This window comes from Mytilus trossulus, chromosome 12 (assembly GCF_036588685.1).
Source record: "Mytilus trossulus isolate FHL-02 chromosome 12, PNRI_Mtr1.1.1.hap1, whole genome shotgun sequence".
NCBI classification, from domain to species: Eukaryota; Metazoa; Mollusca; class Bivalvia; order Mytilida; family Mytilidae; genus Mytilus; species Mytilus trossulus.
Genome location: NC_086384.1, coordinates 15,362,202 through 15,375,239, shown reverse-complemented (window position 1 = coordinate 15,375,239; position 13,038 = coordinate 15,362,202). Strand labels below are relative to the sequence as shown.

At 30.1% G+C, this 13,038-nt stretch overlaps 1 long non-coding RNA gene across 1 annotated transcript; it reads left to right on the top strand.

Annotated features, from left to right (window-relative positions):
• Positions 1 to 8,965: 8,965 nt before the first annotated feature.
• On the top strand, positions 8,966 to 11,163 carry LOC134693089 (uncharacterized). The gene is made up of 3 exons (XR_010102332.1): positions 8,966 to 9,038; positions 10,118 to 10,179; positions 11,056 to 11,163. It is a non-coding gene; the product is annotated as an uncharacterized LOC134693089 (long non-coding RNA).
• The last annotated feature ends 1,875 nt before the right edge of the window (positions 11,164 to 13,038 follow it).

The following is a 13,038-nucleotide window of genomic DNA, read 5'->3' as shown; positions in this document are numbered from 1 at the left end:
ATCTCAAACCATGTGGTGAAAAAAGACAACACATAACCAAAAAAAGTGACGGAAAATTGTCTACACTGACAACAAAATATTATACAGCAACAACCCATTCAAAGACCTGAGAGATTCTCAAGCACCAATTCAACCAAAGACCAGGGATGATCTCCAGCACTGAGCACCAACCAAAACAAAGAACAGACATGAACTAGGGCAAAAAGCACCAACCCAACCAAAGACCTAAAAGGTTTTCAGGCACCATGCAACCAACTAAACTAAATAGCCAGGGATGATCTCAGACACCATGCACCAACCTTTCCAAAGATCAGGGATGCTTTCAGGCACAACAACCTTACCAAAGACCAGGAATGATCTGACACCAAGCACCAACCAAAACAAAAAAAAAGGGTGATCTCAGACACCACAGAATGTTAGCAAGTATTTGATATGTAAACTTATCTACTACTTGTGTAAGTAAAATGTTTTTTTTTCATTCTGTGCTGCATTTATTCTATCAAAAATTGTCAAAATGCAACATGAAATTTTTATGTGTTTTTCATCTCTTTCTTCAAAATGTTTTACATATTGAAATTTTTTTTTAAATTCCATTGGACTATCAAAAATAATTAGTAAATAATTTCTTGAATAATTTTTTTTTTATTGGAAATGTTTATTTACTTAAATCAACGAATATGAAAATAAATGTTCAAACCTTTTTCATGCATAACCAAATTAATAAATGTGTTAAATAAAAGATTACAAATAAAAAATTTCTATATTTTTTTTTTAGAAAATTAAGATATGCTTCTAAGAGTTTTTACAATTGAACTGTTCCAGAATATAATAATGTATGGTTTTTTACAGAAAATATCAGGTAAAATGACAAATTATGATTCGGGTTTACATGACAACACTGATATCTTGAATGACAGTAGCATAGGTGGATCCAGGGAGCCTTGCCCCCCCCCCTTTTGTGGGTAAAGGAGTAAGTTCGGTAAGAGCCATATTTGGCCCCAATTATAAAGTTCATAGTAACAAGACAATTTAACAAAACTGTTTCAAGTTGCCTTAAAGACATGTTAGAAAGTTACACAGAACTGTTTTTGTCAAAGTTTACTTCTAACACGTTAATTTTTACATCCCAAAAAGGTCAAAATAAGGGATTTTGGTGAAATTTGTCAAAATAAGCCAGATTGCAACTAAATAAAGGACCAGGAAACATAGAGCGCAGGCGTCGACAAGCTTAAGATTCAAATAAGACGTGTGAAATGTCTTCACAAACATTATTTTAAAAGATCTTTGTTGTCGACGTATGCGCTCTATATTTCCTGTCCAATAATCTATGGAAATTTACCCATTTTCATTGATTTTTTTCGTGAAAATCAATATGAGTTCAACTTGTGACGTTATAATGAAACGTAAAATTTCCAACAAAATGGTGTATATCCTAGCTAGTCAATGGATTAGCTGTAATTTATCGTGATATTGGTTGATTAATCTGAATTTGAAATTTACGCTAAAAAGGGGGCCATTTTAGGACCTTATCGAACATACTCCTTTTGGTTGATTATATAAGGAATCACTGTAGTATGACTAGAGGGGGCCCCCTCATGAAAAGTTCTGGATTCTGCCACTGAGTAGCGAAATAAAAATTCACTAAATTAGAAGGGGAGGCAAGTTGTATAAAATAAGGGTATCAATACGATATGGTATTTCAACAAATGATGCAATTTTGCTCTAAATTTGTGAAGTAAAATTCAGGTACACTATGCCAAGATCAAATTCATGTATATTTTACCCTTGGGAAGTGGTAAAAAACTGCTTGAAAATTAAGATATGTCTGCAAAGTATTTAGTAATTGGGGAAAATATGGTTTGGTTCAGATTAATTGAATAAGATTTTGAATTTCTGAAATTAGTTGATATTGTAATAAAAAAAAATATTTATGATTATCCCAAACATTCACCATCAACAATTCTGGAAGATTATGTCGAGCAATTTTTTGTTGTTGTAAAAGTTTTCATCCAATAATTTATAACTGTAGCCAAATAATAATTTGATTAATTAAAGCCATGGACACCTTCTCATAATTTAAAAATATTGAGATAAATATGCCGATATAAATACAAGTGGTACTTATTTGATTCTTGTCGATGGATTCTGGAATAATTTTCATTTCATATTTAAAAATTACCAAAAAGTATTTTTTTTGAGAACATATTCAGCTTGAATACATAAATGACAGAGATTTTTATTAAGCATTTCATGTGAACAACATAGTTAGAAATTTGACCGCAAAAAACTCAAAAAAAGATTCAGGCATACAAATTATAATATACATTAAAAACTGGATATTAAATGATAAAACCGTGGAAGAAGATTGATTTAATTTGATTACAACACTATTTAACCATTGAACAAGATTTTCTTCTGAAATGCAGCAAAATGGTTTGCCCATCAATTTCAATAGTTAAATTGATATATATAGGAAGATGTGGTATGAGTGCCAATGTGACAAATCTCCATACTTATATATGCAACAACATTTGAAGCTAAAAAAGAGGTTGGAGATTAACCCAGAGTGGAACGCCCATTTATTTAATTTCTTTATCAAATTGATCAATGCAGAAAGGGTGATAGTTGAAATAACTTAGGATGAGGTTTATTAGGTTGTAAAACAGTTTAAGGTCCTTGGATCAAATGATCAACAGATATTTATAAAACATTTTTAAACATTGTCTTGTTTGCATTGTTAGTGCTTTCGGGTGGTTGAAATTTTCAAAACAATTCATGCAGTTTTTGGTGATAAACTCGTTTAAATGATAAAACTGAAATTTCAGTTTTGTAATTTAACAACTTCCCTAAATATTTTACTGTTTTCAATACATCTTGATTGTCAAATTGGAGAATAACAGTACATTTGTACTTGAAACTAAATTAAAGTTTGTCATCTGCATTTAAAGTTTCATAGCTGAACATTAATGTTCATCTTGATTTTTTTTTTGAAGACTAAGCAAATATCAAATGACCATTTCAGAAATACATTGAGCTCAGAGCGCTGCGTTTCTTATCTATTACTAACATAGTTTCTCTTTGGAGTAGCTTGCAGTTGCTAGGGTCTGGTTGTTTCTTTTGTTTTTTCATTGGTTCTTTGAATGGTGTCATGGTTTTCAAGTGTTCAGGATATGGTGTTCTGCTTTTGAGGGAATCTTTATATGTAATTCTGAAATGAAAATATTTGATATTTGTTTGGTAATTTAAGTATTAAAAAAATTATAATTTTGAGCTTAAATATGTAAAAAAGTTTTATAATTTTCGAAACAATGTCAAAAACAAAGGTCTTTAATCAAATTCTAAATTATATTTGACATATTATGATGTATTGGAAACCAAAATATTAAAAATATATTTGTATCTTAGATTGAATTCAAATACCTTATTGTGAAAAATTACCCAAAATGTTATATACTTCGGTGCATTACGTTTGCGCGCATTACCATTACATTTGCGCGCAAAAATCATTACGTTTGCGCGCAGCTTTCCATTACATTTGCGCGCATTTTTTTTGGCAGGTAAACTTAGGTAAACTCAGGTATACAGGTAATAATGCTTATTTATCTATTAATTTGTTCAATTATTTATAAGTATCAGTACCCCTTCCGTTAGTCTTAGTATGTTGTCTCTTTGACACATTCACCATTTCCATTCAATCAGTAATTTTTTAGGGAAAATACAGGCAATAATGCTTATTTATCTATTAATTTTTTCAATTTTTTACAAGTATCAGTACCCCTTCCTTTAGTATAAGTCTCATAAGGCAGGGAAAAAAGAGATACAACCGCAAATTTTTTCGATTTTTAGACACAATTCATAAAGTCAAATGTGTATGCAAAATTTTAAGAAAATCCGTGACATAGGCTAGCCCATTCATGACTCATTCATATATTGTAACTTGACCTTAAGCTATAACGGAGTTTTTACTTGCTTTTAGAATTCAATATGAACAGTATATAATTTGACTAATAAACAAACTATTTTTAAAATTAACAATTGATTAATATGAAAATACAAAACAAAATATAGTTATTTATAACTTAATATATTTTTTATTTATATTTTTACCTGAGATTACCTGTAAAATAAATGCGCGCAAATGTAATCAAAAGCTGCGCGCAAACGTAAAATATTTTAATCCCCAAATGCGCGCAAACGTAGTGCGCCCATATACTTAAGCGTCATCAAAATTATTTCAGGGTATCTGTTTCTTAAAAGCACTGATTGCTAACAAGATAATGGTGAAGTAAAAGTAACATTTCAAAATTATAATCTACCTTTTAAATTAAATTCACTTAATGCTTTGACCAAGTGGGAAGAACAAGTATTTAAATCATTTTAAATACCCCCCTTAAACCTTCATTCTTATTTATCTGAAACTATCATCATTTCCTAGAGTTATTTAGATAAAAATCCCTAGTATTAAACAGAAGTATCTAATTATTTTGCTTCAAATATATCATTCTTGGGTTCATTTTTAACTCTAACCCCCAATAATATGCTTTCATTCAGACATTTTACAAATTCTCCATACAAATCCCCAAAAAATAATTTTGTGAAAACCTAAAATTTGTCATTCACATGAATAATAATAATAAAAAAAACTGTCAATAATAAGGAATCCACAGTATTCACATTTTGCTTGAAAAATATTTGTAATCAAGTTTCATCAATTAGCCTCGAATGTTGTATTTAAGCGAAATAGTTGTTTGTTTCTTTGCTTTGTCTTTACACAGCTGAAAACTTTTACTTTTAAGCAAGGGAGATAACTTGTTTCAAATTTAATTTAATTAAGAAATTTCTAAAAATGACATTTGTCCATTCGGCATCATATTTTTCTAAAATCAGTGTAATTCTTAAAAATGTTTGGTATAACTATTTGGTTTATAATTATCAGTACATAATTAACAACTATTTTTAATTTTAACTTTTTCGTCACATTTAACAATTACTCATCATGACAAGATTTTGACATTTCTTTTCGAAATTCCCCTTATATTTCTTTTAAAAATTGCATACAATATTCACTTTAAACATATTATAATTGTTAATGTTTGTGTCATTTTGGTCTTTAGTGGATAGTGGATAGTTGTCTCATTGGCAATCATACCTCATCTTCTTTTTTATAACTAAGCAGGTTCAAATTAGATCATGTACCATACTTTAGGGGCAGTGGTAGATTCAGAGGGTGGGAGTTCTGGAGAGGTTGGATCCTCCTTTTGTCGAGCCTTTGACTTAAGTTGAAAAAGTGACACATAGCGATCCTACATTCCGTCATTGGCATCGTCCACAAATATTCACTCTGTGGTTAACATTTTTAAAATTTTAATAGCTTTCTTAAACTATCCTGGATTTATACCAAACTTGGACAGAAGTTTGTAAATGATCATAAGATAGTATTCAGAAGTAAATATTGTAAAAATAAAATTCCATTTCTTCGTATTTTACTTGTAACTGGACTTAGTTTTTCTCCTGGGAAATATAACATTCACTCTGTGGTTAAAGTTTTAAAAACTTTGATAACTTTCTTAAACTCTCCTGGATTTGTACCAAGCTTGGACCAAAGCTTGTTTATGATGATAAGATAGTACATGTACCCAGAAGTAAATTTTGTAAAAATAAAATTCCATTTTTCTGTATTTTTCTCTTATAACTGACTTATTTTTTCTTCAAGTTAACATAACATTCAGTCTGCTGTTGAAGTTTTTAAAATATTTATTAAATTCATAAACTATTCTGGATTTTTACCAAACTTTGACAGAACTAGGACATGCTTCTTTTAATCAAAAGATAATAAAAAAAATTAAGGGATTGCTAAAGTGAATTTGATAAGATAGCCATATTTTGGATCATATGGCACCTTCATCAGGATTGAAACTATAGGGAACTGCAGAATCCTGTAATGATAATTTGCATTTCACAATGTCACCATCAGGATAAATTATAAATAGGAGAGTGAAGGTAGATGCGAAAAATAAACTAGATCAAGAATGTTAAATAAAATATGTTTTTGTATATTTGGACAACATTTGACTTGCAATTATGTACCATTTACTAGGCTGGATATAGTACAGACTTGCATACCGTACCATTTCGACACTGGAAGCAGTACGTTTGTCTGAGCGAAGCCAATTGGAAGCATGTACCTCTTAGTGAAGCTAATTGGGAGCACATACCCTCTGTCTTGTTGCGAAGCTGATTTGAAGCAGTACATATATACCTCTGTCTGCTAAAGCTAATTAGAAGCAGTACCCCTGGCAGCGCGGTCCCAATTAGAGGCATGTAACTCTGAGGGAAGCCAATTGGAAGCATGTACCTCTGCAAAATTTGATTAAACACTATTCAACAAATTTTATTTCACATTCTTTTTAAACCATTAATACTTTTTGTCGAGCCTTCAACTTTAATTGAAAAAAACATGAGACTTAGCCATCCTACATTCTGTCAGCAGCGTCATCATTGGCAATCACAAAAATTCACTCTTTAGTTCACCGAGGCTTGTATATGATCATAAGATAGTACCCAGAAGTAAATTTTGTAAATGAAACAAATTAATTTTTCCATATTCTACTTATAAATGCCAGGATACAATACATTCACTAAAGTTTTTAAAATTTTAATAACTTTCTTCAAATATTCTGGATTTGTAACAAACTTAGACAGAAGCTTGTTTATGATCAAAAGCTGGTATCTAGACAAAAAATAGTTAAAACTTATTTCCTGTTTTTCCGTATTTTGCTTATTAATGGACTTAGTTTAACCTTATATTCTGAAGTTAAAGTTTTTAAAACAATTATTAGATTCATCAACTATTCTGGATTTTTACCAAACTTGGACAGAAGCTTCTTACAATCAAATGATAGTCTGAGAGGAATATTTTTATTGATATTCCCCCCCCTCATTTTTGTTGAGCCTGGGATTAACAGCAAAAGTAAGCGAGACACTGGGATCTGCAGAACCTGTACAAATTTTTTGGTTGCAATTAAATGAGAACAGAACCTAGTTTGAACCCTGCCTTTTATCCTGGGTGGGAGCCCCATCTCTTTAAAAATGGCTGGAACCACCCCTGGGGGAGAATAATTGCTTTTTTATCATTTGAAGATGGAAAAAACTATTTACGTTATTACATGGGATTTGTTTCAAAATGGCAGAAAAGAGGTGTTTCCTGTCTTGTGTATTGACAGGAGCTAGTTCTGACTGTTATCCTCCATTTAAGGAACCAGTCATTCCCAAAGTTTACTTTGTGTCAGTCCATCTCTATTAATGTCAAGATATCAGTGATTTCTCTTCTCTCAAGTTTTTTGGAAGCATTCTTATGAAAAACAAATTTTGACATCACCGATTAATATGGTTCATGTATCAAACTTAATTTGGGAACAAAAATGTTACTTTTGAATTGTAAATTTTGAAACTATTTCCTTCAACTATTCTAGTTTAATGATTTTATTACATGGAATTTGAATTGGACAATTATTTTTTAATTTAAAGAAACAGGATTTTTTGAGTTTACAATATTTCATCCTAAATTTTATCCTAAATGTAAAGATTTCTTACAACATACCACTATTTTGTATTATATTATCAGCGTTTCTTTTACCTTTGAAATTTCAAAGGAAGATTGCACTCACGTTGAAGTTGTGTTATTCCTTATTTTGTGAATTTGTGAAATTTTATTAAAATTTACAGACAGTACTCGTTTGTGTAATCAACTCCTGCAGTTATAATTTTTTCTATTCTTGAATTAGGAGATTTTTATTTAAACCTTTGTAAGAATGTAACAATTTTTGTTTAGAACTCACATGATGAGCATGCAAATTGATTAAGGTTAATCGTCATCACAAATGTTTGACCTTTTATATTTCCATATATTTAAATTTCAGTAAAGACCATTCTCCTTTGTTGATGGAAAATATGAACTTGCACAACTGAGCTACTTCAGGCTATGATCAATTTTTGTAGAATTATTTTCATACTTATGATGTGTGTGAAGAGAAACTTAAAACAAGGGAAATTTTATTAAACTATGCTCCAAAATATTAAAAAAATGTTTGTGATTTATAGGTGTTAGCCAATAAATATTCTGTTCTTTTTTTATAACCTCTTTTTTTAGGTATTTACATATCAGATGTCTGCTAACTAATATAAGAGCAATAATTTGAGCTATGTAAATAAAAAAAGTGTAAACATAGTTCTAAATAAAAATGGAAAGAGAAATTTTGGGTATTTAAAAAAAAACATTTGGTCAATTTTCAAAATTCAAGTTACATGTATAAAAGCACATCTGATATTTTTACTGTTTTATGTATGAGTTCAAACAATTATTTTTTATATTGAGAATTACTTCCATGCTGCCATGAATGTAAAAAGAAAATATTGTGAGATGCTTTGGAACATTCTTTGGACAATTGTATATTAGATTATATACAACGGAAAGGACATTGGAATATTATAATGGATTCAGTGAACTGGTTATCACAACGGATTATGTTGAAAAGCATGAAAAGTAGCCATGGTAGCAGCTCCAAGGAAGATGGTTACATAAATCTTCAACCAAGTCTGAGGCTTCACCAAGAAAATAAGAAGGCAAGTTTAATTAAGCCAAACATTTTCTATACAATCAGTAATTTGATAAAAATTGTATATTAAGGGCATATGATAGAGTTGATGTTGCTAATGTAAAATGTTATTTTTGCCATTCAATGGGAGATAACTCATAATTTACCTTTATAAACAATGGAATATATTTAAATTATTATTTTTGTGGAGTTGAAAATTCAATCAATAAACTTAAGACTTACTGTTTTTGATTTTAATCTTTTATATTGATTTTACAGTTATTTATGTTATAGTAAGAAATTGGAATAATGTTTGGTAAATGTCAGGGAAATTGAAATATAAAGTATATAAATTGTAAATTTTTATATATTTCAGGTTTTTTTTGTGAGATTTTTTCATGGTGTGGGAATAAGACTTGGAGGTCTAATACAGCTAGTATATAGGTAGGTGCCAGTATACAGTTTCGAATAAAATAAATGTTTTATAAATATTCTTTTTAAATTTTATGTGGTTCAGGCTTGAAAGTTTCTAAGAGTTTGGTTTCTTAGTTTACGCATCTTTTTTTTATCAGTACAAACATAACGTAATTTTGAATATCGAACCTAATTATTTAGTTTGTTGGATTGCTATCTAGTTAATATATGTTCTCAGCCTCTATTACACATATCTATAATACTAAAATTACGAGGTCCAATTTGTCAGCCGTCATCACGTGAAAACGACGAATCAAAGAATTCAACTTTATATATAACTAATATAGTACAAAGGTGTATATTGAAAATTACACCGCTCCAGGCCCTTTCGTTTTCCACGTAATTAATATTGCCAATAATTAAGAAGTTCCGGGTCGAGTCCGATACCGATACCGATACCAATAGTATATTCACCTGTTACCGATTACCTTATCTGTACGTTCCGCATCTGACAGGCGCACCACCAAACGGTGTATTCAGGATTAATATGCTATATAGTATTACACGGGTCTTAATCACAGGGTTGACACTACTTAATTGTCAAATTGTTACCTTTTGTAGTACCGGTATTTTAATCAGTAAGACTTTCTAAGATACCAATACGAATACTAAAAATCTGGACTAAAAATAAGGCGTATAGGTACAGTTTTCAATTTGTTAACGAACATGACCTGAAACAGCGAATCAAAGAATTCAACTTTATTTATGACTAATATAGGACAATGCTGTTGATTAAAAAATACTCCATTCCAGGACCTTTTGTTTTCCGAATAATTAATATTACCAATAATTGATAAGCTCCAGTTCGACGGGTTCAAACAGAAAGATTTGAAAACAGAGAAAACTGTGTATCTTATAATCGCCATGACTATATCAAATGACAATACTAATACTAATAATAAGACTTGCGCATAGTTATATACTTTAATTTAGTCACGGACCCGCGATATCACGGGTGTGTTCTAGTATAACCTATTTCTTTATAATTTCATATGGTAACAGTGATCTTTTGAAACCATTCTGGTAAGACTTAACACTTTATATTTCAGATTAGCATCAGCTTGTCTGTAAGGATTGAGGCTGAGAATGGCCATTGGAGCTGACTAATATGGTAAGAACCAATACATAAGTTAATGAGTCATTTAGCCAAGAACATGTAAATACCCTAGAATGTTATGCAAAGAAGTATTATATTTTAATTATGCAGATCTTGAGACGTAGTAAACTTTAATTTTTCTTGAACTATAACTGTGATATAATCTAAAGGGAGGTATCAAGATAAATAAAGGAAATAAAAAAATTATTCAGTTACTTAGAAAATCTTACTATCTGTAAGTTTTCTAAAATTGTTCCCGTATATACATTGTATAATGAATGGGATTTGGACCATCATGTGGTATGATTGCCACTGAAACAACTATCTCCCAGAGACCAAATGATATGTAAGCAACAAATGGTCACTATGGCCTTCAACAATGAGCCAAACATATACCTTACAGTTAACTTTAAAAGTTAGAAACATGGCAAAATGTGAAACATTTCAAACAAGAAAACCAACAGCTTGATTTATAATGAAACCATGAAATAATAACAATTATCGCTATTTTGTGCATTTTTCCTTTGATCTTTTTTGTGATAGTTTTCATATCATGCTTCTCGCTTGAAACTAGAGACCACGTGGCGTTGCTAACAAAATTGACATTGAAATTGACAAGGTCGTCATAGGTAAAATAGCGATAAACAGAATATCATTGGTCATCTCAACGATAATCTATAAATACGTCGAACAACAACCAACTACGTGTCATCCCTTGTTTGCTACTGAAGACTGGTTGTTTGTAAATTCAGTCTACAGAATCACTTCAAAGCAAAGTAAAAGCATTGTTCTATTGTTCTATGCATCATAAGTGCATTTATTAACTAGTTACTTATTCTTTTGCATTGAATATTGTTCTGAAAGATATTAGAATGTATATTTCTTTTTCAGGTGACTTCAACTGTGGCTGCAGGAAATTATTGTGCAATACAACTGAAACCAAAAAGAATGTAATTCAGACTATTTTTGTGTATGTTTTAAAAAATGTTCATATTTTTTACCAAAAAAAAATTTTTAAAATTGTAAAGATTCTCCATTTTCATTAAAGCTGGAAGTTGTTGGCTAAATTGATACTTCATAATTTTCCGATTTTACTTTTAGACCTACTCTTGATATCTTAATTATGGTCAATGTGTTATCAAACATTTCCAGAAGGTTAAAAATGGAGAATCTAAAAAAAAAAGAAAAATAATCTTATTTTGTTAAAATGTACATTTTGGTTTCCTGATTTGTTGGATGTATCTCTTTTTTTCTTCATTAATTTGTTATTTTTTGCAGTGTTTTTAGCTATAAAAAAGATTATTTCACAAGAAGCATAGAAAAAAACACATCTTGGTGAGAAAAGATTAATTCAGATTTTTAGTGTTAAATGCCACAATAAGCAAGATTTGTTATATATCTTGGTGTCCATTTTTTCAATTGGTTGAGAAAATCGGAGTAATGGAAGTGAACCACCTAGGTGAACAATTATGTACTAAATATTTTTGTTAATTATTTAAATAATTTATATCTAATTATTTATTATTTATTATAGCTATACCATCTTGTATTTTTGTTAGATATAGCAATGATGTGGAGTCGAAACAGGTGAAATTTTTGGCAAAGGGAGGTAATAAATTATTCCCGTTTAACTCCTCATTCTTTTAAATTTATTATTTTACATAAATATTCATATGTATAAGTTTTTTGTTTAATATCAGATGTATACTAGCTAACAATGACTATTATTCAGAGTTCTGTAAATAAAAAAAAATGTAAACAGAGCTCCAGATAATAGATTTAAGGGTGGGAGAAATTATGGGACACTATCGGTAGAATTGATTTGGTGAAATTTTCAAGATACATGATTAATTGAGAGTGCATCTGATATTTTTTTTATTTATTTCTATAAATAATGGACCAAAAACGAAAAGATTGCAATTAAGATAATGATGACAGCCACTCTGGCAGCCAGGAGAGCAGCTCTAAGGAAGATGGTCAATAAAATTTTCAACCAAGTCTGAGGCTTTACCATGAAATTGAGAAGGCAAGTTTATTGAAGTCAAACAATTTCTATACATTTTCTAGAAATATTTGTTAAATGTACATATTCATCCTTATTTTCTGCATGAAAAACATCTTTCAATAATTTATTTACCAGTTTAATATTTTGCGATACCATTGTCAAGGGGTACAATCAAAATCACGTGATGGATATACACACACCGGAACTAACAGTCGAGCAGACCGCTTGAAAGGTAAGTAGTCGTATTTACTTGTTTATATCAATGAAATTTAATAAATAAGGTAGTGCACGGAATGTCGGATACTATCTAGTTTTGAAATACACAATTATCATTGCTGGAAAACACTTCGACACAAAAATTTGTTGAAAATTTGGAACTGTGTCGAAGTGTTTTCAATAACTGCACGCTTTCTAGGAAAAACAATTGTGTATTTTAAAACTACATACTATCCGACATTCGAAAATGCAACTACTAACCTTTCAAGCGGCGAGTTCGACTGTAACTTCCGGTGTGTATATCCATCACGTAATTTTGATTGTACCCCTTGATTGTACATTAACAAGAATTTCTATTACAATTGCAGGAGTAAATTCTAAGATAGGAATTAACTTTCAAGGGGAGACTAGCACAATTAACAGCAAGATTTGTTCATTCAATGGGAGACAACTCATTTTCATTATTCAAATTAGTTGAGTGCAGAATTCAAATCATAAACCTTAACTACTTTTGTTTGTTTTTCAATCTTTACAAAATATGTGGATTTTATACTATTGGTACTTGAAGTAAGAAATCAGAAAAATGTGTAAATCAATCTTTAGGTTGACATAGAAATTGGTTTGTAAAATTAATAAATGTGTTAATTTCTTTT